General features: G+C 48.8%; 1 long non-coding RNA gene across 1 annotated transcript in view; it reads right to left on the minus strand.

Annotated features, from left to right (window-relative positions):
- LOC135180280 (uncharacterized) overlaps positions 1–26,071 on the minus strand; it is a 172,537-nt gene that overhangs the window by 42,775 nt on the left and 103,691 nt on the right. Inside the window, exon 4 of the long non-coding RNA XR_010304356.1 lies at positions 8,391–8,473. This is a non-coding gene — a long non-coding RNA (uncharacterized LOC135180280). The remainder of the gene's footprint in view (positions 1–8,390; positions 8,474–26,071) is intronic.

Below are 26,071 nucleotides of genomic sequence, written 5' to 3' on the forward strand. Positions count from 1 at the left end.
GGACTTTATTTGGAATTGAGAGATATCCCAGTCATCTGCAAAGATTTCAACTGTGCTGCTGTTTGGCCACGGAGACAAGGTCTCCAAAAACCAGATGGGATTCAGGGTATCCAGTCCTACTGCACCTTCCTGTTCAAAAAGCCAAGACCCAGAATGCTTCTTCCTACACCCCAAGGGCTTTTTCCACAGGTCTTTTCCCCAGGTGCTTTTTTCACATGCCTTCCTTGGCTTCGCCTGAGAGTTTCCCCTCTAGAACAATGCGAGGCAAAATTCCTATTGAACTGCACAACCATCTGCTCCAGTGAGTTCTTTGGGGGACCAGGAAACACACACACACGTACTCCCCGTGATGGTTTGGGTGTTCCCCACCCCTCCACACTTTACAAATTGCCCAGACTAGACTCAGCCAGCTCTGGGATTTGAATGAAGCTTATATTTACACCTAGCACAATAGACAAGCAGAGATTTACAGTATGTACAGTTATAGACAGAAATAGACAAGGGAAAAGGTAATGCAGAAACACAACAGCCCTCCCAGAAACCTGAGTCCCCAGGAGGGGCTCTCAACCACCCCTTCACCTTCCCTCTATCCCTCTCAACCTTACCCCAGTCCCAAGGAAGAATGGAGGTTTGGCCAGGGGGTTAGAAAGCAAAGTGGATTAGTCCAAAATGAAGGGTGAGGTTAGAGAGATGCAGCTCAGCCAGCAGCCTGAGCAAGAGTGGTGCCAAGTGTCTTATCTATCTTTTGATTTATGTTTCTATACATCTCAGCAAGCCTGTGAGTGCAGTAGACATCACCACTGTTTTCTTTCCACAGCCTGTAATCTAGTTCTTCTCACCAAAACATTCTAGCCTGCTTCAAACTAGCACACCCCCTCTGGGTACAGCTTCAACACTTTATTAGAGCTCAAATACTAAACCCATAAAGAGAAAGGAATACTGGAAACTACAATGCTTATAGCTCAAATACTCAAATCACAGAGAGAAAGGTGTATGAGAAGGAATGCTGAGTAACTCTATTGATCAAAGAGCAGCTTATAGTCACCCTAGCCAACTGACCAGCAAGACTCCTGAGATGTGTAGATCACAGGGCTGGCAGGCACTTCTCTTCTTAAGGCGGGCATCCCCAGCGGGAACTGCACCATCACTGTGGCCAGACTGGTGCTGCTCCAACCCAGCTCCCTGGGCTCTTGCTATAGATGGGTTCAGAATTCCGTGACGTATGGCTAGGATGTTAGGAGGAAGTTCTTCACAGAGAGAGTGATTGGCATTGGAATGGGCTGCCCAGGGAGGTGGTGGAGTCACTGTCCCTGGAGGTGTTCAAGAAAAGACTGGATGAGGCACTTAGTGCCATGGTCTGGTTGACTGGATAGGGCTGGGTGCTAGGTTGGCCTGGATGATCTTGGAGGTCTCTTCCAACCTCGTTGATTCTATGATTCTATGACATCCCAGAAGGCTGAACAAAGGAGAACAGAGCTCCTCCTTCATTTTGGAATCTCTTACATACTTCCCTACCCAGACCTCATCTCTAGTAACCTAGTGACTATCAGCCTGTTGGAACTTCTGATCAAACATATACCAACTCTTCCCTCTTACACCATCTCCTGCCAAGCTTTGAGACCTCATCTGATAGCATTCAATGATGACATAACTGAATGGGTAGATTCAGGGAGAGCAGTGGATGTAGTTAACCTTGACTTTAGCAAGGCCTTTGACACTGTCTCCCATGATATTCTAGTGAGCAAGCTCAGGAAGTGTGGGGTGGAAGAGCAGGCAGTGAGGTGGATTAGGAACTGGTTACAAGACAGAGTTCAGAGAGTGGTGATCAATGGTGCTAGGACCAGCTGGAGAGCTACAACCAATGGAGTCCTCCAGGGATCAGTGCTGGGTCCAGTCCTGTTGTTCAACATTTTCATCAATGACACTGATGGGGGGAGAGGAAGACAGACAGACAGAATCTGCTGAGCAAGTTTGCTGATGACACCAAGCTGGGAGGCTTGGCTGAGACAGCTGCAGGCTGTGGTGCCATTGAGAGAGACCTGGGCAGACTGAGAGCTGGGCACAGAGGAACCAGACAAAGTTCAACAAGGACAAGTGCAAAGCCCTGCATCTGGAGAGGAATAATAAACTGCACCAGTACAGGCTGGGAGGTGACTGCTGGAGAGCAGCCATGTGGAGAGGGACCTGGGGGTGCTGGTGGCTAACAAGTTCCCCATGGCACAGCAATGTGCCCTTGTGGCCATGAAGGCCAATGGGATCCTGGGGTGTATTAGGAGGAGTGTGTCCAGCAGATCAAGGGAGGTTCTCCTCCCCCTCTACTCTGCCCTGCTGAGACCTCATCTGGAATATTGTGTTTGATTTTGGGCTCCCCAGTTGAAGAGGGACAGGGATCTGCTGGAGAGGGTCCAGCAGAGGGCTAAGAGGATGATGAGGGGACTGGAGGGCATGGCTGATGAGGAGAGGCTGAGGGACCTGGGACTTTTTTAGTCTGAAGAAGAGAAGACTGAGAGGGGATTTGATAAATGTTTATAAACATCTCAGAGCTGGTCAGGACATGGGGACAGGCTCTGCTCACTGCTCCCTGGGATAGGACAAGCAGCAATGGGTGTGAATTGCAGCACAGGAGGTTCTGCCTCAACACAAGGGGGAACTTCTTTCCTCTAATGGTCACAGAGCACTGGCACAGGCTCCCCAGAGAGGATGTGGGGTCTTCTCTGGAGACTTTCAAGGCCTGTCTGGATGTGTTCCTCTGTGATCTGTGTTAGATTGTGTGGTCCTGCTCTGGCAGGGGGGCTGGGCTCGCTGATCTCCTTAGGTCCCTACACCTTCCAACCCCTAACATCCTCTGAGCCTGTGACCTGTGATCTTCCAACTACATACATGAGAAGCTGTGTCATATGGAGAGCCTCTGTGCATGCTGGCCACCACAGATGTAAGGGGTAGCAAAACCAGCATCACAGTTTATTCCTATGTGCACAGACTTTTCATGTCAACCCAAACTCCATGCAGTGCACCAAACAGAGACGAATCATGTGCAGGTGCATCTGTGAGGCCACAGACTGCAAGGCAGACATTGCTGCTGCCTGGGGGCCAACCCTGTTTATGCAGAACTCCCCATGGAAATCAAAGCAGCAGCAGTTAATTGCTGTGCGTCCTTTATAGGAAGCTGGGAGAATTCTTCCAGGGGTAACATATGGTGCACTTTGCTGCAACACGGTACGAGACTGCCACAGAGCTCACTGCAGCATTGGGCACGTGTCTGTGCAGGAATGAGGACAGTGGTCCATGGGAGACTGCATTTGACATAACATGAAGGAGAGAATTTTGCAGGCATGCTTGTTCCCAGAGATGATCACAGAATCAAGCAGGTTGGAAGAGACCTCCAAGATCATGCACTCCAACCTAGCACCCAGCCCTAGCCAATCAACCAGACCATGGCACTAAGTGCCTCAGCCAGGCTTGGCTTCAACACCTCCAGGGACAGCAACTCCACCACCTCCCTGGGCAGCCCATTCCAATGCCAATCACTCTCTCTGACAACAACTTTCTCCTAACATCCAGCCTAGACCTCCCCTGCCACAACTTCAGACTGTGTCCCAGACTTGTTCTGTTGCTGCTTGCCTGGCAGAAGAGACCAACCCCACCTGGCATGCTCTATAAAACTTTCTCAAAGTCAACATCTCCAGCCATCTTCTGTCATGGTCACCACATCTTAGGATTGTTCTCATAAAAACAAACCAAAAATTCACCTTTTATCAGTAAGTTAATGAACCAAAGAATCACAGAATCAACCAGGTTGGAAGAGACCTCCAAGATCATCCAGTCCAACCTATCCCCCAGCCCCATCCAGAAACAAAGAGAACCTTTAGAACCTTTCAGAGACCTTATGTGCAGCAGCACTGCCTCACAGGTTCATGGCTTATATTCACTTATTACTATTGCATAATCCCCTAAATAACACAATAGCAGGGAATTCTGTTGCTTAGTGTCATAGTTTGAGTGGGACCCAGGTTCCCTTAAGGAAACTATGGAGACAATGCCCCATCCCAGAGGGACAGACATCATCATCCCAGGATATTGGTGCCATGGTCTAGCCTTGAGCTCTGTGGTAAAGGGTTGGACTTGATGATCTGTGAGGTCTCTTCCAACCCTGATGATACTGTGATACTGTGTGATATTGCAATACTGTTATTCTATTCTGCTTTCTGGTATAGCTCATAAAGCAGTGCTTGGATGATATCACTCCTCTTCTCTTCTGCGGTGGTTTCAGTGTTCCCCACCCCCACACACACTTTGGAAATCACCCAGACTAGACTCAGCCAGCTCTGGGAATTGAATGAAGCTTATAGTTACAGCTATCACAATAGACAAGCAGATAGTTACAGTATAGACAGTTATAGACAGAAATAGACAAGGGAAAAGGTAATACAGAAACACAGCAGCCCTCCCAGAAACCTGAGTCCCCAGGAGGGGCCCCCAACCACCCTTCCCCCTTCTCCCACCCCTCTCAACCTTACCCCAGACATTGCCTTGTGCCCAAGTGTGCTAGTTTGAAGCAGGGTAGAATGTTTTGGTGAGAAGAACTAGATCATAGGATGCGAAAGGAAAACAATGGGGATGTCTACTCCCCTCAGAGTCTTGCTGAAGAAGAAAGGAAAACATTAGACAACACTCTTGCCATTTTGTCTCACTCTGCCTTGAGCTTCTGACTGAGCTGCAGCTCCCTAACCTCACCTGCCACTCACCTTTGCTTCTTAACCTCTTGGCTGAACCTCTGTTCTTCTTTAGGACTGGGGTAAGGTTGAGAGGGGTAGGGGGAAGGTGAAGGGGTGGTTGAGAGCCCCTCCTGGGGACTCAGGTTTCTGGGAGGGCTGTTGTGTTTCTGTATTACCTTTTCCCTTGTCTATCTCTGTCTATAACTGTATATACTGTAACTATCTGCTTGTCTATTGTGCCAGCTGTAAATAAATAGCTTCATTTATATTCCCAGAGCCTGGCTGAGACTAGTCTGGGTAACTTCTAAAATGTGGGGGGGTGGAGAACACCCAAACCATCACACCAAGGAAGAACAGAGGGTTAGCCAGGGAAGTTAGGAAGCAGGTGGATCAATCAGAGAGATGGAAGGTGAGGTTAGAGAGAAATGCAGCTCAAAGCCTGGACAAAGAGCGACTCCCAAATCTATCTTTGGATTCTTGCTCTTTATACCTCTCAGCAAGCCTATGAGTGCAGCAGACATCACCCTTGTTTCCCTTTCACAGCCTGTGATCTAGTTCTACTCACCAAAACATTCTAGCTAGCTTCAAACTAGCACTTCTCTTCTCGTCTCGTCTCGTCTCTTTTTTCTCTTCTCTTTTCTTTTCACTTCCCTGCCTCTCCTCCCTTCCCTTGCCTGGGGTAAGTCCATGTGATCCCCATATTTGGAGAATGCAGGCCTGTGGCTTTTGCCTATTACGGTAAGGTTTGGCTGACTGCCATCCTGATTGGTCATTCCAGTGGCCAAGGGGCCATCAATCTCGGCCCACATTCAATAAATAGGGGCACACAGGTAAGCAACATGCTCAGACTCCCCTGCGTAGCTCGGACCCTGTACATTGCTTGCCTGCTTGAGCACTCACTAGCAGAGTTCACTTGAGCCTGCCTATAAGTATGTGGAGCCCATAGTCTCCCAGCCAGCTGTGCACTCTTGCATGCCACTGTGTTATCAGGACCAGATGCCTGCCTTCACCTACAGAGCGCAGACTCCCAGCAGCCGTGCACACCTTGCATGCCTGCTGCCTACCACTGCCTGGTAAGCGCCACTGCTGCCGAGTTACCAGGAAGCAGACTCTGGATTGCCTGCACACAATCGGCCTGCTGGCCAGTGTTAGACTGTGCTGAGACAGCACAGCATCCTGCCTCTGCACCTGAGATCCTGCCTAAGAATCCCTGGACAGAGCATCCAGAAGAAGACAGCAGCATAAGGTCAGAGACTGTCATTTCCCCACAAGCCAGGAAGAATCTCCTTTCCCCTGAAGCTGGAGGATTCCAGCCTCAAAGTCCATGGGCAAAGCTCCTGTGAAGTTTGGACACTAGTAATAGCCTGTGACGTAGCTCTGGAGGGTGATTGATAATTAATAAGACTTGTAAGTGAATGCTTTCATGCCTCTGTAATATCTGTTGCCTCTGCCATAGAGCAGAATCAGTTTCCAGCCCACTCTGCTGGGCAAATAGCATATAGACCCTGAGCAGCATTAAGCTCTGGGGAAAACTCTTCTCACTGTTTATAGTTTGAATGTTTGCTAGTTATTAATAAGTTATAGCATGGTATTAATCCTAGAATGTTTTCATGACCGTGTAGAATCTTTTTAACATTAATATACAGTGGTTGGGGGTGGTGAGAGTTCAGAATATGGAGTCTAATAAATATATGTTTTAATAGAATATTATCTGACCCCAATTAATTTCTCCCCTCTGCCACAATTGGCGTAGGCAGCAGAATACCCCTCTGCGACATGGATCCCTAGATCCCTATGAGGAGAGGCTGAGGGAGCTGGGGTTGTTTAGCCTGCAGAAGAGGAGGCTCAGGGGTGACCTCATTGCTGTCTACAACTATCTGAAGGGTGGTTGTGGCCAGGTGGGGGGTGGCCTCTTCTCCCAGGCAACCAACAATAGAACAGGGGGCCAAAGTCTCGAGTTGTGCCAGGGTAGGTCTAGGCTGGATGTTAGGAGGATGTTGTTGTCAGAGAGAGTGATTGGCATTGGAATGGGCTGCCCAGGGAGGTGGTGGAGGCACCGTCCCTGGAGGTGTTCAAGAAAAGACTGGATGAGGCACTTAGTGCCATGGTCTGGTTGAGTGGCTAGGGCTGGGTGCTAGGTTGGCCTGGATGATCTTGGAGGTCTCTTCCAACCTGGTTGATTCTATGATTCTATGTCACTGGCCATGAGGGTTTTGGTTCATTGGGCATTTTAGTTTGGATTGGGGTTTTTTTTGGTCTATACATAGCTCAGAATTCTCTTTGCCTTAGTGCACAATCTGATAAATAAAAGAAGAAATTCAATGGGATAACTTCGTTAAGACTTATCCTTCAGGTGCACCCATTCAGAAGCATTGCTCCAGAATAAAAACTACTCTGCACCAGGGAAGGAATGAGAAACAGAAAGTCATTTGCAGAACTCTAATTCACCTACGAGGATGATCCTATTAATCAGCTTTCATATCGTTCCCAGTGACCTTTTTTCTTCCTGGCACACCATTGCTACCCTGCTGCTGGTTTTTAAATCTTCCTTCCTGCATCACTGAATAGGAAGAAAATAAGTTAGTTTGGAGCAGGCCATGACCCCAAGTACATGAGAGACATGTGCTGACTAATGTTGATTAATTCCCTCTGAATCATGTTAACACTACCCTCCAGACCCCATCACTCCAGCTCACAGTGACATATGCAGTGACTGCAATCACAGACTAATAAAAACACTGGAGTGTAAAGCCTGGGCTTTTGTAATGGTCTTTCTGAAACCAAAAGCCACATCTGTAGGCTGCATTTTCCATTAAGCATACTTCACCTTCCATCAGTGCCATGAAGCTATTTCCTGGTGGTCATGTCAACAAGACTGCACATAATTCCCATGAATATGAACTTGAGGAAGTCCTGAAAACCTAAATAAAATCTTGCTAAGGCAGAGCCATAAAGTGCTTTAAATTAATCACATGGCTCTGAAGTTTTGCATCTGTGGGTCTCATTTGCATCAACGTGACTCAATGAAGAGTGTTTCTGAAACAAACAAGCTTGGACAAACAAAAACTAGTGTTTTAAACAGTTCTTCTGACAGCATAAATAAAATGCTTGGAACTGAATCACAGAATCATAGAGTCAACCAGGTTGGAGGAGACCTCCCAGATCATCCAGTCCAACCTAGCACCCAGCCCTAGCCAGTCAACCAGACCATGGCACTAAGTGCCAACCAGGTTGGAAGAGACCTCCAAGCTCATCCAGTCCAACCTAGCACCCAGCCCTAGCCAATCAACCAGACCATGGCACTAAGTGCCTCATTCAGGCTTTTCTTGAACCCTACCTTGGTTGTCTTGGTGCTTAAAATATCCCTGCACAGGACCAGTGATTTGTTTTTCTCCAGACACCATGCAAGAAACTGAGTTGGAGATTCCTCTTGGATCACACTTAGAACTCTGACAAGTTTTCAGCAAACTAAATTGTTTTTCCTTTTTAGACACAGCCAAAACATATCTACAACAAGTTTTACTCACAACAGAAGTATTCCAAATCCAGGTACTTAGGATTGTGTCTAGATTTAGACTGACTGTTTCCAAGGCCTGAGGTCCCTTGGAGATACAACATCTTACTAAATCTAGTAAAAATTAGTTTACCCTTAATAATTCTGATTTCTGTTGTTACCTTTAGTATTTTGGTTGATTTTCTCTAGGTCTTCTTCCTTCCCCAGTCTGTTGCTCGATGCCACAATGGTGTAGGAAGAACAGCTAAGAACAAAATGGAAAGAACAAAGAATCATAAAACCATAGAATCAAATAGGTTGGAAAAGACCTCCAAGATCCAACCCATCTCCCAGCCCTATCCAGTCAACTAGACCATGGCACCAAGTGCCTCATCCAGTCTTTTCTTGAACACCTCCAGGGATAGTGACTCCACCACCTCCCTGGGCAGCCCATTCCTTGACTTAGAGACCAAGTGGACCTCTAGACCATGAGGCCTGATGTCACACAGAAAAAACTTGGTAGGCTTCATTGTCTTCAAGACTATGGCTTGTGTTTTAACAGGGTGTCACTGTTAGAACAAAGGTCTAATGATTGTGAGGAGAAATGCCAACCCTGTGTCTTCAGATTTCAAACAAACCTGAAAAATTATAGAACCATAGAATCACAGAATGGTTTAGGTTGGAAGGGACCTCAAGGATCACCCAGCTCCAACCCCCTGTCATAGGCAGGACACCTCCCACTAGAACAGGTCGCTCAAGGATCACCCAGCTCCAACCTGGCCTTCAACACCTCCAGGGAGGGAGCAGACACAACTTCCCTGGGCAACCTGTGCCAGTGTCTCACCACCCTCAATGGAAAGAACTTCTTCCTAACATCTAGTTTCAATCTCCTATCTTCCAGTTTAAAGCCATTACGCCTCATCCTGTCCTTACAGGACCTTGTCAATAGTCATAAAATCGTAGAATCATAGAATCAGTCAGGGTTGGAAGGGACTACAAGGATCATCTAGTTCCAACCCCCTGCCATGTCCCTCCCCTTCAGATACTGGAAGGCCACTATAAGGTCTACTCAAATCCTTCTCTTCTGCAGTCTGCAAAACCCCAACTCCTGTAGCAGAGCTGCTGCAGCCCTCTGAGCATCTTCGTGGCCCACTCCCCTGCCCTGCTGCCCACACTGCTCTTGCTGCAGCCCAGCACACAGCTGCTGTCTGGGCTGCACTCACACTGCAAGCTCAAGTAGAGCTTTTCATCATCCCAGACCCCCAGGGCCTTTTCCCCAGGGCTGCTCTCAGCCATTCATCACCCAGCCTGGATGTGTGTTTGGGATTGCACCAACCCAGGTGTAGGACCTTACACTTGGCCCTGTTGAATGCCATGATGTTGGCCTGGGCACACCTCTGCAGCCTGTCCAGGTCCTCTAGCAAGTTGACTGTGCCACACAGCTTGGTGCTATCTGCACACTTGCTAAGGGTGCACTGATTCCTCTGTCCATGTCACTGACAAAGATGTCAAGCAGCACTGGTGCCAGCACTGACCCCTGAGGGATGCCACTTGGCACTGGTCTCCAGGTGGACACTGTGCCCTTGATCTCCACTCTCTGCATGCCCCCACCCAGCCAATTCCTTATCCAGCAGTGCTCCACCCATCCAGTCTGTGTGTTTCCAGTTTGGTGACCAGGATGTCCTGTGGGACAGAGTCAAATGCCTTACTCAGGTCCAGGTAGATGCTGTCAGTTCCCCTTCCCTTGTCCACTGTTGCTGTGACTTCATCATGAAAAGCCATTCAATGTGTCAGGCAGGATCTGCCCTTGGTGCAGCCATTGCTGGTTACCACCAACCACCTCTGCTTGGTTTTCCAGCAAAAAATCCCAGAGTTCCAACAACGCAATGGCAACTTAAGCTGCCATTCCCATTACTTCCTAGTGGTCATGTCTCTAGTAACAGACCCAAAAAGCCCAAGGCTGACACCCTTTCTTTCCCTTCCTCTCCTGCCAAACACCCTTCAGAAAGCCTCAGCTAGTGAACAGAACCAACAACTTGTAGCCCTGGGCACGCTGAATGGATATTTGGGGTGCACAAGTCAACTCCATGTGAACTCAGCGTGAAGGCTTGCTTCACAAATATGGATCTGGGATGTAAAACTGGACTACAGAGCTGCAGCAATGATTATACCTCCATGAAGTTATGTTTCATGGGTGCAAGGGGCTGAGCATTAATAAAATCCCTAAATTTTTACGTCCAGAAGTGTACTTCTGAACCACAGTGCAGCTACAGTAGTGTGTCAGGGTGATTTCAAGGGCTAGAAATGGTAATAGAAACCATTGCCTCCACATCATCTATTACCTTTCAGATACCAGTCCAAAACTCAGTCCAGATTGTTGCACAGTCCTTAAATTGTGCATAGATAAAACATGAGGTGCCACAGTATCAGACAACACCACAAATCCCTGTGCACTGATGAGGGTACAACTGCTCCTTGCAGAATTGATGCATCTGACTCCAGACATTTCCTTTTTCCTATGATCCACATACTGATGGTTTGCCCTTGAGTGCTAACATCAGCCCTTTCAGATCATCTATAAGGAAATAGTGATGCTATTTAAATACCATTTTCTGTCACTGGAAGAAGCCATGCCTCCTTTATTCACAGCATTCTTTCTGTCTGTGACTGGAATTCAGCTGAGGAGGGAGAAATGTGGCTGCTCCCTCCCTGGTGTTGTTCAATAACTCCAAGTGCCAGGTGCTGCACTTTGGCCACAACAACCCCATGCAGGCTGGGGTCAGAGTGGCTGGAGAGCAGCCAGACAGAAAGGGATCTGGGGGTGCTGATTGATACCCACCTGAACATGAGCCAGCAGTGTGCCCAGGTGGCCAAGAGAGCCAGTGGCATCCTGGCCTGCATCAGGAATGGTGTGGCCAGCAGGAGCAGGGAGGTCATTCTGCCCCTGGACTCTGCACTGCTTAGACCACACCTTGAGTGCTGTGTTCAGTTCTGGGCCCCCCAGTTTAGGAGGGACATTGAGATGCTTGAGTGTGTCCAGAGAAGGGCAACGAGGCTGGGGAGAGGCCTTGAGCACAGCCCTACGAGGAGAGGCTGAGGGAGCTGGGATTGGTTAGCCTGGAGAAGAGGAGGCTCAGGGCAGACCTTATTGCTGTCTGTAACTACCTGAGGGGTGGTTGTGGCCAGGAGGAGGTTGCTCTCTTCTCTCAGGTGGCCAGCACCAGAACAAGAGGACACAGCCTCAGGCTGTACCAGGGGAGATTTAGGCTGGAGGTGAGGAGAAAGTTCTTCACTGAGAGAGTCATTGGACACTGGAATGGGCTGCCCGGGGAGGTGGTGGAGTCGCCGTCCCTGGAGCTGTTCAAGGCAGGACTGGACGTGGCACTTGGTGCCATGGTCTGGCCTTGAGCTCTGTGGTAAAGGGTTGGACTTGATGATCTGTGAGGTCTCTTCCAACCCTGATAATACTGTGATACTGTGATACTGTGAATCCCATCAGGTTTAGACAGCGAAATCACACGAATCCCAAACCAATATCTACTGCATATCATCATTTTCATACTTCAGGGCTGCTGCACTTGAACACCTGCGAGTCACTGAAGCTACAGATCATAGACTCACAGACTCATAGAATCAGTCAGGGTTGGAAGGGACCACAAGGATCAGCCAGTTCCAAACCCCTGCCATGGGCACGGACACCCTACCCAGGCTGGCCACAGCCCCATCCAGCCTGGCCTTAAACACCTCCAAGGACAGGGCCTCAAACACCTCCCTGGACAACCCACTCCAGGCTCTCACCACTCTCATGGTGAAGAACTTCTTCCTAACATCCAGCCTGAACCTACCCATCTCCAGCTTCACTCCATGATCTGCTAAAGTGCCAAACCACCTGGAGATCCCATTGGATTTACTGTGAACTGACACTGCTTGCCCCTGAAAATCAGACTCCTTGGGGTCACGTTATGGGTAGGACCCCAATGTCTGCCTGTCTGGTTAGGCTCAAACCCCTCAAATTAGCTGTGCAGATTTCAAAACACTGCTCATAAGGCTTCCCATCAGGTTCAGTCTTATTCCCACTGAATTTTTTGACAAATGACTCAGAATCAATTAAGTCCACAATCCTGAACTACTGATGACACTGGGGATCATTCTAATCCTGTTATTTGATACACAAACCTCTTACACAAACAAGGAACACTATCACATGCTGCTGAGCATGGCTATGCATCTCCTTGCTACTGAGCTTCTGTGCTAGTTTGAAGCAGGCTAGAATGTTTTGGTGAGAAGAACTAGATTACAGGCTGTGGAAAGAAAACAGTGGTGATGGCTACTGCACTCACAGCCTTGCTGAGATGGATAAAATATAAAGTAAAACATGGATAATCACTCCACTCTTGCTTGGGCTGCTGGCTGAGCTGCATCTTACTCTCTAACCTCACTCTCCATTTTGGACTAATCCACTTTGCTTCCTAACCCCCTGGCCAAACCTCCATTCATTCTTGGGACTGGGGTAAGGTTGAGAGGGGCAGGGGGAAGGTGGAAGGGCAGTTGGGAGCACCCCCCTGGGGACTCAGGTTTCTGGGAGGGAAGTTGTGTTTCTGTATTACCTTTTCCCTTGTCTATAACTGTGTCTATATTGTAAATCTCTGCTTGTCTATTGTGCCAGCTGTAACTATAAGCTTCATTCAATTTCCAGAGCTGGCTGAGTCTAGTCTGGGTGATTTCCAAAGTGTAGGGGGGTGGAGAACACCCAAACCACTACAGCTTCTTATACCTCAAAAGGCCTGATCACTTCAGAAACATGTATAAACCAGTCATACAGATTGATACAGGAATCCTCAAGGGGGAAATGTCCTTATGTTGGAGCTGATTTCGTGTTTCCCCTTTTTGCTTTCACTACTCCACATCCCCAAGAGTGACATTCAAAAATCAAGACTTATATATATACATATATTTGTGTTCATAGGTGTTTGCTTATTTATGAATATACTTCTGTACCCAAATATCACAGTATCACAGTATCACAGTATCATCAGGGTTGGAAGAGACCTCACAGATCATCAAGTCCAACCCTTTACCACAGAGCTCAAGGCCAGACCATGGCACCAAGTGCCACGTCCAGTCCTGCCTTGAACAGCTCCAGGGACGGCGACTCCACCACCTCCCCGGGCAGCCCATTCCAGTGCCCAATGACTCTCTCAGGGAAGAACTTTCTCCTCACCTCCAGCCTAAATTTCCCCTGGTGCAGCCTGAGGCTGTGTCCTCTTGTTCTGGTGCTGGCCACCTGAGAGAAGAGAGCAACCTCCTCCTGGCCACAACCTCCCCTCAGGTAGTTGCAGACAGCAATGAGGTCACCCCTGAGCCTCCTCTTCTCCAGGCTAACCAATCCCAGCTCCCTCAGCCTCTCCTCGTAGGGCTGTGCTCAAGGCCTCTCCCCAGCCTCGTTGCCCTTCTCTGGACACGCTCAAGCATCTCAATGTCCCTCCTAAACTGGGGGGCCCAGAACTGAACACAGCACTCAAGGTGTGGTCTAACCAGTGCAGAGTACAGGGGCAGAATGACCTCCCTGCTCCTGCTGGCCACACCATTCCTGATGCAGGCCAGGATGCCACTGGCTCTCTTGGCCACCTGGGCACACTGCTGGCTCATGTTCAGGCAGGTATCAATCAGCACCCCCAGATCCCTCTCTGTCTGGCTGCTCTCCAGCCACTCCAACCCAAAGTGACACAAAGCTTCTCTAGATTTTGCTTGTCAGCATGTTACAGGTTGGAGTGTCACAGGCATCCACCATATAGAAGAGATGATTAAAAACATATCAATAGCAGTCCCTGAATACATGCAATGTTAAACAGCATATTGAAGCCTTTTCTTTCCCCTTTTTTTTCCCAGTGTATCACTTATTTTAATTACAAAGGGCACAAGGCAAATCTGCCACATGCAAATGCAATCATAAAACTCTCACAGGTAGCAGTGGAAGAGAAGGATTCATCCAAGGGGATGTGTGTGATTATTTTGGCCAATAGCACACTGCAAAAAGACCCAGGTTTAAATGCAAGCTCAATTGAGCAATTTTTCCTGCTGTCAAACAGAATACAGAATAAAGCAGATCAGCTGTTTGTTTCAAATGCCTTCCCTGGAAATATTTCAAAAGGGTAAAAAAGTAAGAAGATGGAAGGAAATATTTAGTTGCATGAGAAATTCAATTTTTTGAGTCAATTTCAAACATTTCCAGGCCAGAAATCAAAGAGAAATACCCAGCAATCCCATAATGATCAAGCAGAGTCCTGCACCTGGGGAGGAAAAATAAACTCCACCAGTATAGGCGGGGAGGCAACCTGCTGCAGAGCAGCCCTGTGGAGAGGGACCTGGGGGTCCTGGTGGCTAACAAGTTACCCATGGCACAGCAATGTGCTCTTGTGGCCAAGAAGCCCAATGGGATCCTGGGGTGTATTAGGAGAAGTGTGTCCAGCAGATCAAGGGAGGTTCTGCTGCCCCTCTACTCTGCCCTGCTGAGTCCTCATCTTGAATACTGTGTTCAGTTTTGGGCTCCCCAGTAGAAGAGGGACAGGGACCTGCTGGAGAGGGTGCAGCAGAAAGCTAAGAGGATGATTAGGGGACTGGAGGGCATGGCTGATGAGGAGAGGCTGAGGGACCTTGGGGCTTTTTAATCTGGAGAGGAGAAGACTGAGAGGGGATTTGATAAATGTTTATAAGTATCTGAGGGCTGCCAGGAGAGGGGGGACAGGCTCTGCTCACTGCTCCCTGGGATAGGACAAGCAGCAATGGGTGTAAGTTGCAGCACAAGAGGTTCTGCCTCAACACAAGGGGGAACTTCTTTCCTTTAAGGGTCCCAGAGCACTGGCACAGGCTGCCCAGAGAGGTTGTGGAGTCTCCTTCTCTGGAGACTTTCAAGGCCTGTCTGGATGTGTTCCTCTGTGATCTGTGTTAGATTGTGTGGTCCTGCTCTGGCAGGGGGGTTGGACTGGATGATCTCCTTGGGTCCCTTCCAACCCCTACCACCCTGTGAGCCTGTGCATAATACTGGAAAGGGTATGGGTTATAAACACAAACACACTTGTAAACCATGGCACCATGCTATGGGGAACCCATTACCTTGCTGCACAGACTGCAAACCCACACTGGTGAGCCACCCAGATCTCAGGCTGGCTCAAGTCTAATGCCACTTTCCATGGAAGTATTTGAAGAGCTTATTATAGCATAACGCAGAAGGGAACGAGCCAAGCCTGAGACCCAGAAAATAACTTTTAGAGCAAAATAAGTCTCATGGTTTATGATGGCCTAAAGGACAAGTCTGTCTGGCTCTCATGGCCTGGATGGCTTTACTCTGATCTTCCAGTGAGGAATGTGTCTATCACCAGCTGGTCCCTAAGCAGAACACACCTCATATTTAGCCTCAGAAGCTCTCGCTAAACCCACAAACACTGTAAGTGTGGAAAGGTATGAAATAGCCTCAAATCCACTCAAAATCCAGCTGCTGCTTCTGCTCTTCAATACAAGGAGGTGAAAAAAACCTGAGAATCTTGGAGAGAAAGCACTAGCCTGGAGAAGAGGAGGCTCAGGGGTGATCTTTTTACTGTCTACAACTACCTGAAGGGGCACTGTAGCCAGGTGGGGGGTGGCCTCTTCTCCCAGGCAACCAGCAATAGAATAAGGGGACACAGTCTCAAGTTGTGCCAGGGTAGGTATAGGCTGGATATTAGGAAGAAGTTCTTCACAGAGAGAGTGATTGGCATTGGAATGGGCTGCCCAGGGAGGTGGTGGAGGCACCGTCCCTGGGGGTCTTCAAGAAAAGCCTGGCTGAGGCACTTAGTGCCATGGTCTGGTTGATTGGTTAGGGCTGGGTGATAGGTTGGACTGGATGAGCTTGGAGGTCTCTTCCAACCTGGTTGATTCTATGATTCTATGATTCTAAGGTGTCACTAGCAAGACAGTGATTGAGTGGAGTCCCAGGCTACAGCACAGACAGCTGGCGATGTAAATGCAGGAGGGAACATCTTGTTGTGCCTCTTACAAGGGATGCTGTATCACAATATTGAAGAAGTGAGCTTCTGCCAACACAGAGTCAGAACAAAACATACAGAAGGGCCCTATTTCAGGAACACCCAGATAAATTGCAGCTAACAAACAGGCAAATGCTTCTAGGCAAGCCAGCCTCCCTTCGCGTGAAAGCGGCGGCGGCAAAATAGAAGTGCCTGTGAGGATAGCATATGGTAAAAAGGAAGAGCTTAATGCAAAGGAAAGGCTGTTAGGAAGCAAGTGGGTTATCTAGGGAGAGCAGTCTGGACTCTGCTGTAACAAGCTGTGATGCAGGAGTGTGAAGTTGCTGTTAGAAGAGCTCCAGACCCACGCAACGCTGATTGCTTTAAAAAGTACAGGAAAGAAAGTCCTTTAAATACAAAAACTGTAAAGAACTGCTGTGGGCAGGCTTCAAGGGCAGCATGCAGCACAGGAGGAAATGCAGACTTGAAAGACAAATCTGTGAATAAAATTTCACCTCAGCACCACCAGGAAATTACTCAAGCCTGGGTGTTCCCAGTCAACCATCCCCCTTCCCAAAGACAGTCTGAATCCTTCCCTCTGAACCAGATCGCAGCATGCGATGCAATTACTGCCACTCCAATCTGTCCCTGCAGTGGTGTGAGGTGAGCAAAGGTTGCACCTGCAGAATATTTTCAGATCCATCTCCTCTTTATCCAGACCTACCCCAATGCTTCTGCAAAACTGCTCTGATACTTGGTTTCACCATGGCCTTTAGAATCAGAGAACTGATCAGGTTGGAAGAGATCACCAAGCTCATCCAGTCCAACCTAGCACCCAGCCCTAGCCAAGGAACTAGACCATGGCACTAAGTGCCTCAGCCAGGATCTTCTTGAACACTTCCAGGAACAGTAACTCCACCACCTCCCTGGGCAGCCCATTCCAATGCCAATCATTCTCTCTGCAAACAACTTCCTCCTAACATCCAGCCTAGACCTCTCCTGCCACAACTTTAGACTCTGTCCCCTTGTTCTGTTGCTGCTTGCCTGGGAGAAGAGACCAACCCCACCTGGCTACAGCCTCCCTTCAGGGAGTTGTAGACAGCAATGAGCTCTGCCCTGAGCCTCCTCTTCTGCAGGCTGCACACCCCCAGCTCCCTCAGCCTCTCCTCACAGGGCTCTGCTCCAGGCCCCTCAACAGCTTTGTCACCCTTCTCTGGACACCTTCCAGCACCTCAACATCTCTCTTGAACTGAGGAGCCCAGAATTGGACACAGCACTCAAGGTGTGGCCTGGGCAGTGCTGAGCACAGGGGCAGAAGAACCTCCCTTGTCCTGCTGCCCACACTGCTCTTGAGCCAGCCCAGGATGCCATTGGCTCTGCTGCCCACCTGGGCACACTGCTGCCTCATCTTCAGCCTACTCTCTACCAGCACCCCCAGGTCCTCTCTGCCTGACTGCTCTCAGTCACTCTGTCCCCAGCCTGTATCTTCCCTAACCACTTCCAAAGCAGCTGCACTGGTTCCACCTTGCTGGAATCCACAATCATTTCACTGGGGGGGCTGGGGGGGAAAGGTGATTCTGTAACACCTCTCCTGTGAAGTACTGCAGTGCACACACTACCATGCCTGCTGCCTTTGGGGGGGGTGCTAAAGACTTTGGTAAGAAACACTGTGCCTTAACATATCAATCTCATTTCAGCCTTGAACAGCTTGTTAGAGATAAGAAAATCAAAATTCCAGTGTTTTGATCTTGCTGTGGGACAAGTCACTTCCATAAAAGCTCTGCCTGCCTGGGAATGAAGAGACCAAGAAAAACAAATACCATAGGTAGCCTGGAAACTGAAGAGCCTCCAGGGAGCTGCTGAGGTGGAATGTCATCTGACAAGGCAGCAGGAAAGCATGGGGCTGTAAACATGTACCAAGGCAGTTGGGCAATAAGCTGAATTCTAGGCAGCCACAGAGAAGATGAAGTAATGAGACCCTCAGAAGGTTATCTAGCTAAGAATGGCAAAACAGCAGCACAACAGAGCTATGGCAACAGAGCCCAAGGGTGCAAGCTGGGGGCTCACCAGGAATGTCAGACTGTAAGGACATTTCACACAGGCCAACCAGGAAGCAGCTTTGTCTGCATTAATGGCTGCATACAGAAGGCTGGAACCACTCTGCAGGTCCTGCCAGTGAAACTCAGGCTTACAGCTTAGGGCATGTCTACATTGCATATTTGGCCCAAAGCCTGAGCTCAGGACCTTTGCCTAGGACAATGCTCTGACTGATTGCTGTTAGTGCTCAAATCAGCACGCCAGCAGCATGACTTCCTACTGAGAGGAGGGAATGGAGAGGTGGGGGGAGGTAAGGAACAACTTCTGAACCCACTTAGCTGGATTTGGAATCCGAATGCATGAGTGCTCCTTCTCAGCTCCAGCACAAGGCTGGCACAGGTTAGCCTGTAGCCCTGTGGCTCGTGGAAGGGCAGAGGGAGGGATTCCCTTCCATCAGGCAGAGCAGGGGCATGCTGAGATGCCAGGCTGTATCAGCTCTCTGCTGCTCGCTTCTGCCTCCCATGCAAACTTCTGTGTTGACATTGCACCAGAGCAGAGCACACCTCTATTGGCTATAGCAATATTATACCCAGCACACCTCAAGCCCAGGAAGGCTGGATCTTGGCTTCTCAGAGGAGAAACCTCACTGTCCCTAACCAGGCTGAGGGCAAGGGCAATATTTATTTAACAGGGCAGAGGGTTGGTAAATGGCAGCAGAAACATTGATTCAGGCCCAGGGCAAACACAGAACTACTAAACCTGGCCCGAGTGGGTCCCAACTCACCATTTCTTTTATTCTGCCACAAGAAAAAAAAGCAGAAGAGCAATTAAAGAAGGATAGCCTGACAGTGGAAAAGCACAGCAAGATAAAGGGACACATCTACAACCCACCACTACCACCACCACACACATAGCACAGGATCACAGGTAGTACCAAGCAAGCCTATCCACACCCCTCAGATCATGCAGAAAGTGCTTGGGTGCAGATATTTAATTCAGATCAGAACACAGCACAGCTGAATTTGCATCAACCACTTCCACAGAGTGTATAATTGGACACAGTGCCCAGCAGCAAACTGCACACCTCAGCCCTGCAAAAGAAACCCCTGCAGCCTCCCACTGCATCTGCCTTATCTTTTGATGTTCCACCGAACAAGTTAGCAGGCAAGAGTGGTCCCAAAACAAGAACAACGACAGTTAAATGTTGGAAGAATGCTGACACAAAGGAAATGCCAGCTGTGTGATATAATCATCTCTCCAAAAAACCCAACCTAAGGTAGCACCCTGTTACAAAAAGGCTTTGGTAAGTAATGTGTGGAGGGCCTGTAGGACCAAAAAGAGGCTTATTTATGCCTTGCCTGGACATGTTTTCCTGCCAGGACCCCTGGTTGTAAACAGGTTGTGTAAGCCCCCACACACCCAGCTCACACAGTATCACAGTGTCATCAGGGTTGGAAGAGACCTCACAGATCATCAAGTCCAACCCTTTACCACAGAGCTCAAGGCCAGACCATGGCACCAAGTGCCACGTCCAATCCTGCCTTGAACAGCTCCAGGGACGGCGACTCCACCACCTCCCCGGGCAGCCCATTCCAGTGTCCAATGACTCTCTCAGGGAAGAACTTTCTCCTCACCTCAAGCCTAAATTTCCCCTGGCACAGCCTGAGGCTGTGTCCTCTTGTTCTGGTGCTGGCCACCTGAGAGAAGAGAGCAACCTCCTCCTGGCCACAACCACCCCTCAGGTAGTTGCAGACAGCAATGAGGTCTCCCCTGAGCCTCCTCTTCTCCAGGCTAACCAATCCCAGCTCCCTCAGCCTCTCCTCGTAGGGCTGTGCTCAAGGCCTCTCCCCAGCCTCGTCGCCCTTCTCTGGACATGCTCAAGCATCTCAATGTCCCTCCTAAACTGGGGGGCCCAGAACTGAACACAGGACTCAAGGTGTGGTCCAACCATTGCCTGGTAAGAGCCACTGCCACTGAGAGAACCAGGAAGCAGACACTGGATTGTCTGCACACACGGCCTGAAGCCATGAACAACCATGCCAGAGACAGCACAATATCCTCCTCAAATTCTGCCAGATCAGAATCCCTGGACACAGCATCCAGAAGAAGCCAGCAGCACCAAAGGCAGAGATCACCTCTTCGCCAGGAGAACAAAGGTTAGAGAAAACCTATTTCCCCAGAAGCTGGGAAGATTCATTCTTTCCCCTCAAGCCGGGAAGATTCCAGCATCCAAGTCCACGCGTAGAGATCCCTGAAGTCTGGACAGTAGGCATAGGCTGTGACACAGCCCCAGAGGGTGATTAAGAATTAATAAGGATTGTGAGTAAAAACTTTTAATACTTCTGTAATATAAGCTGCCTCTGCCTCAGAGCAGAAAGAGTTTCAGCCCATCCTGCTGGGCAAATAGCATAGAGAGCCCAAGTGGCATTAAGCCATGGGGAAAACTCTCTCTGTTTATAGCTTGAATGTTTGCTAGTTAAAGAACACATTGCTATACATATTTTGTCCTAGATTGTTTTCATAATCATGTACCAAACTTCAATATTAATATACACCTGGGGAGGTGGTGGAGTCGCCGTCCCTGGAGCTGTTCAAGGCAGGATTGGACGTGGCACTTGGTGCCATGGTCTAGCCTTGAGCTCTGTGGTAAAAGGTAGGACTTGATGATCTATGAGGTCTCTCCCAACCTTGGTGATACTGTGATATACAGTGGTTGTTGGTGGTGAGAGTTCAGAATACTGAATTTAATAAACCTATATTTTTATATAAGATTATATTGCCCCAATTAATTTCTCCCCTCTGCCAAACTGGCACAGGCACTGGGATTACCCCCTCTGTAACACATGAGACAGTCAGTCTAGTCAAAATGCATCTTATTTCAGGGTTGAAAGGCTGGAATGAGCTGTGAGTTGGGTATTTACTGACCAGGAATAACTCAGTGAATAACAAGAAAATAACAAGTCAGTCTCAGAAACTCAGAGAATCACAGGGTCACAGAATTTCCTAGATGGGAAAAGCCCTTCGAGCTCATCGAGTGCAATCATTAGTTTCACACTGACAAGGTCTTTACTAAACCAAATCCCTCAGCACAACATCTCATCATTAGGAATTGCTATGCTTGGAAAGGACCACCAGCATCAGCCAGTCCAACCTTCATCCTATCTTCATCACTAGACCATAGACTCAAGCACCACATCCATTCTCCTTTGAAACACCTCTCCAGGGATGGTGACTCCACCACCTCCCTGGGCAGCCTGTTCCAGTGCCTGACCACCTGCTCAGGAAAGAGCTTCCTCCCAACAGCCAACCTAAACCTCCCCTGGTGCAACTTGAGGCCATTTCCTCTTGTCCTGTCATTAGTAACTGGGGAGCAGAGACCAGCTGCAGCCTCACCACAACCTCCTTTCAGGTAGCTGCAGAGGGCAATAATGTCCCCTCTCAGCCTCCTCTTCTTTAGACTTAACACCCCCAGCCCCCTCAGCTGCTCCTCATAGGTGATGTTCTCCAGACCTCTCCCCAGCCTCGTTGCCCTTCTCTGCAGCTACTCCAGCACCACAATGTCCCTCCTATACTGTGGTGACCAAAACTGGGCACAGTACTGGAGGTGTGGTCTCATGATGTTTCCACAGAATAATGAACAGAAAAGAGGCAAAAGTGACCCAAGTAGTATTAGTTTTAAATAATCACAAAATCAATAACCTTATGACAAAAAAAAACCCAAACTTATAAACTTATAATGTCCCTGCCCTGAAATACAATTAATTAATTAAGACAATTGTGATGACAAGCAACTGAGTCAGACAATGAAATTAGACATTGTCTCTCAATTACAAGAAATTGCCTCCTGGTCAGCCTGCCCATGCCTTATCCAGGGCAATCACCACACTGCAAGTGCAGAGACAAGACAATGGATCAAAATAGAAGTGCTGAAAATGGAAACCCTCATCAGTGAAAATACATCACATCTACACACACAGCATGTCCTCTTCGCTGGCCCTTCTTCATGAGTGCTGAACACAGATATTGCCATGGTCTAGGATAGGGCTGGGTGCTAGGTTGGACTGGATGATCTTGGAGGTCTCTTCCAACCTGGTTGATTCTATGATTCTATAGATCAATAACAGCACTTTCAAGAATAAGAAAGAAAATATGAGAATCACAGAATCAGTCAGGCTTGGAAGGGACCACAAGGAGCAGCCAGTTCCAACCACCCTGCCACGGCCAGGGACATCCTACCCTAGAGCAGGCTGCACACAGCCTCAGCCAGCCTGGTCTTAAACACCTCCAGCCATGGAGCCTCAACCACCTCCCTGGGCAACCCAGTCCAGCCTCTCACCACTCTCATGATCCTGAACAACTTCCTCCTCACATCTAGGCTGAATGTGAACCTCCAGCTTTGCTCCATTCCCCTTAGTCCTGACACTCCCTCACAGCCTCAGTCCCTCCCCAGCTTTTCTGTAGGCCCCCTTCAGACAGTGGAAGGCCACAAGAAGGTCACCTGGGAGCCTCCTCTGCTCCAGCCTGCACAGCCCCAACTCTTTCAGGCTGTGCTCACAGCAGAGCTGCTGCAGCCTCTGAGCATCCTCCTGGCCCTGCTCTGGACACACTCCATCATCTCCACATCCCTCTTGCAATAAGGGCTGCAGAGACCCTATTACAAGATGTTCTCCAACAGAGATATTCAAAAGTGCCTTGACTTTCCTTTAAGACTGAAACCTTTCTCTGCATAGGAAGGAAACACAAAAACAAGAGCAGGAAAACAGTGCCATGGCATGAGAGTCAGTAAAATCAGGTTTGTTCCAGTGGATTCTGCAAACTGTGACAAAAGGTTTCTAGAGTTTGGAACATTTATTAAGTATTTCTCCCATGTAGACACCGATGTCAAATAATCTATGAACTCAGCACATTGCCTTTTGCATTGCTACATTTGCAGGGTGTAATTATGGGATCTCTTTTATGTATATTCCTCTCATCTACACTCAGATTTTTGGGAGAAAAATATTTTGCTGTCGTCTCATCCCTCTGAAACTGAAATAACCACAAAGTACAGCCACACAAGCCTCATTTAGGACTTTTTTAGTCTGGAGAGAAGACTGAGAGGAGATTTGATAAATGTTTATAAGTATCTGAGGGCTGCCAGGAGAGGGGGGACAGGCTCTGCTCACTGCTCCCTGGGATAGGACAAGGAGCAATGGGTGTAAGTGCAGCAAAAGAGGCTCTGCCTCAACACAAGGGGGAACTTCTTTCCTGTAAGGGTCCCAGAGCACTGGCACAGGCTGCCCAGAGAGGTTGTGGAGTCTCCTTCTCTGGAGACTTCCAAGGCCTGTCTGGATGTGTTTCTCTGTGAACTGTGTTAGATAGGATTGTCCTGCTCTGGCAGGGGAATTGGACTGGATGATCTCCTTGGGTCCCTTCCAACCCCTACCACCCTGTGAGCCTGTCTATAATACTGGAAAGGGTATGGGTTATAAACACAAATACACTTGTAAACCATGGCACCATGCTATGGGGAACCCATTACCTTGCTGTACAGACTGCAAACCCACACTGGTGAGCCATCCAGATCTCAGGCTGGTCCCTTCCAACCCCTAACATCCTATGCATAATACTGGAATGGGTATGGGTTATCAACACAAATATGTTTGTAAACCATGGCACCATGCTATGGAGAACCCATTACCTTGCTGTACAGACTGCAAACCCACACTGGTGAGCCACCCAGATCTCAGGCTGGTCTCTTCCAACCCCTAACATCCTATGCATAATACTGGAATGGGTATGGGTTATCAACACAAATATGTTTGTAAACCATGGCACCATGCTATGGAGAACCCATTACCTTGCTGTACAGATTGCAAACCCACACTGGTGAGCCATCCAGATCTCAGGCTGGTCTCTTCCAACCCCTAACATCCTGTGAGCCTGTGCATAATACTGAAAAGGGTATGGGTTATAAACACAAATACACTTGTAAACCATGGCACCATGCTATGGAGAACCCATTACCTTGCTGTACAGACTGCAAACCCACACTGGTGAGCCATCCAGATCTCAGGCTGGTCTCTTCCAACCCCTAACATCCTGTGACGTCCTTAGGAAACCAGACTACAAAGAAGCATCCAGCTTCACCTGCTTCTGAGCTTCTCACTCCATTCATGTTTCAGGCTTTTCAGGCCATTCCCACAAACCCAGCCGCCGTGAATATTCCCCTGGGAACCAGTATCCTGGGGTTCTGCTCACAGCACAACCTCAGAAGCTTCAGAGATTCATTAAATGTCAATGGAAAAGCAGGCACTGTGAAGCAAAGCAAACATTTGAAACGATAGCTCCAAAAGCTCCACTACCAAAACACCTCAGTACATTATTGGAGCGGTGCCAGCCCCAAGCTGCAAACTCACAACTATTTGATCTTTTTTTTTTTTCCTTCCCATGGTGATTTTTGTTTGGTTGCCTTTCTTTCTTTTATTTTTTTCTCTCCTTCAAGGCTGTCAACTCCACAGTTTCTCTTGGGAGCTTGCTCATTTTTGATATTTCAAAATAGAATCTGCTTTTACACAAATGTGGGATCTCTCAGTTTTGCTTACACGTTTAGCACTCAGATGATTTGCTCCCATGGTGCTGGGAATCTGTGAAACTGAAACGTGCAACTGAAAAAGCTCATGCAAAAGCAATTCAGGAATCAAGCTGGAAACTGGAAGCAAAGCAAAGCAAAGGATGCTGACATGTCTGTATCCAACCTGCAGCAACACGAAGTGTTGGCGGCCTTTGGTTCACCAGCACTCTCCTGTTGTGATGGTTTGAGTGTTCCTTGCCCCCCCCTCCAAACACACACTTTGGAAAATCACCCAGGCTAGATTCAGGCTCTGGAAATTGAATGCAGCTTTATATTTACAGCTTAGCTACAACAACCCCATGCAGAGATACAGGCTAGGGTCAGAGTGGCTGGAGAGCAGCCAGACAGAGAGGGATCTGGGGGTGCTGATTGATACCCACCTGAACATGAGCCAGCAGTGTGCCCAGGTGGCCAAGAGAGCCAGTGGCATCCTGGCCTGCATCAGGAATGGTGTGGCCAGCAGGAGCAGGGAGGTCATTCTGCCCCTGTACTCTGCACTGGTTAGACCACACCTCAAGTGCTGTGTTCAGTTCTGGGCCCCCAGTTTAGGAGGGACATTGAGATGCTTGAGCATGTCCAGAGAAGGGCGACGAGGCTGGGGAGAGGCCTTGAGCACAGCCCTACGAGGAGAGGCTGAGGGAGCTGGGATTGGTTAGCCTGGAGAAGAGGAGGCTCAGGGCAGACCTTATTGCTGTCTACAACTACCTGAGGGGTGGTTGTGGCCAGGAGGAGGTTGCTCTCTTCTCTCAGGTGGCCAGCACCAGAACAAGAGGACACAGCCTCAAGCTGTGCCAGGGGAAATTTAGGCTGGAGGTGAGGAGAAAGTTCTTCCCTGAGAGAGTCATTGGGCACTGGAATGGGCTGCCTGGGGAGGTGGTGGAGTCGCCGTCCCTGGAGCTGTTCAAGGCAAGGTTGGATGTGGCACTTGGTGCCATGGTCTACCCTTGAGCCCTGTGGTAAAGGGTTGGACTTGATGATCTGTGAGGGCTCTTCCAACCCTGATGATACTGTGATACTGTGATACAAGCAGAGATTTACAGTATATACAGCAATAGACAAGGTAAAAGGTAATGCAGAAACACAGCAGCCCTCCCAGAAACCTGAGTCCCCAGGAGGGACTCCCAAACACCCTTCCACCTTCCTCCCACCTCTCTACCTTACCCAAGATCTTGCTTTACATTCAAGGTAAGTTTGGAGGGTTGGCCAGGGCGGG

This window comes from Pogoniulus pusillus, chromosome 13, assembly GCF_015220805.1.
Source record: "Pogoniulus pusillus isolate bPogPus1 chromosome 13, bPogPus1.pri, whole genome shotgun sequence".
Lineage (NCBI taxonomy): Eukaryota > Metazoa > Chordata > Aves > Piciformes > Lybiidae > Pogoniulus > Pogoniulus pusillus.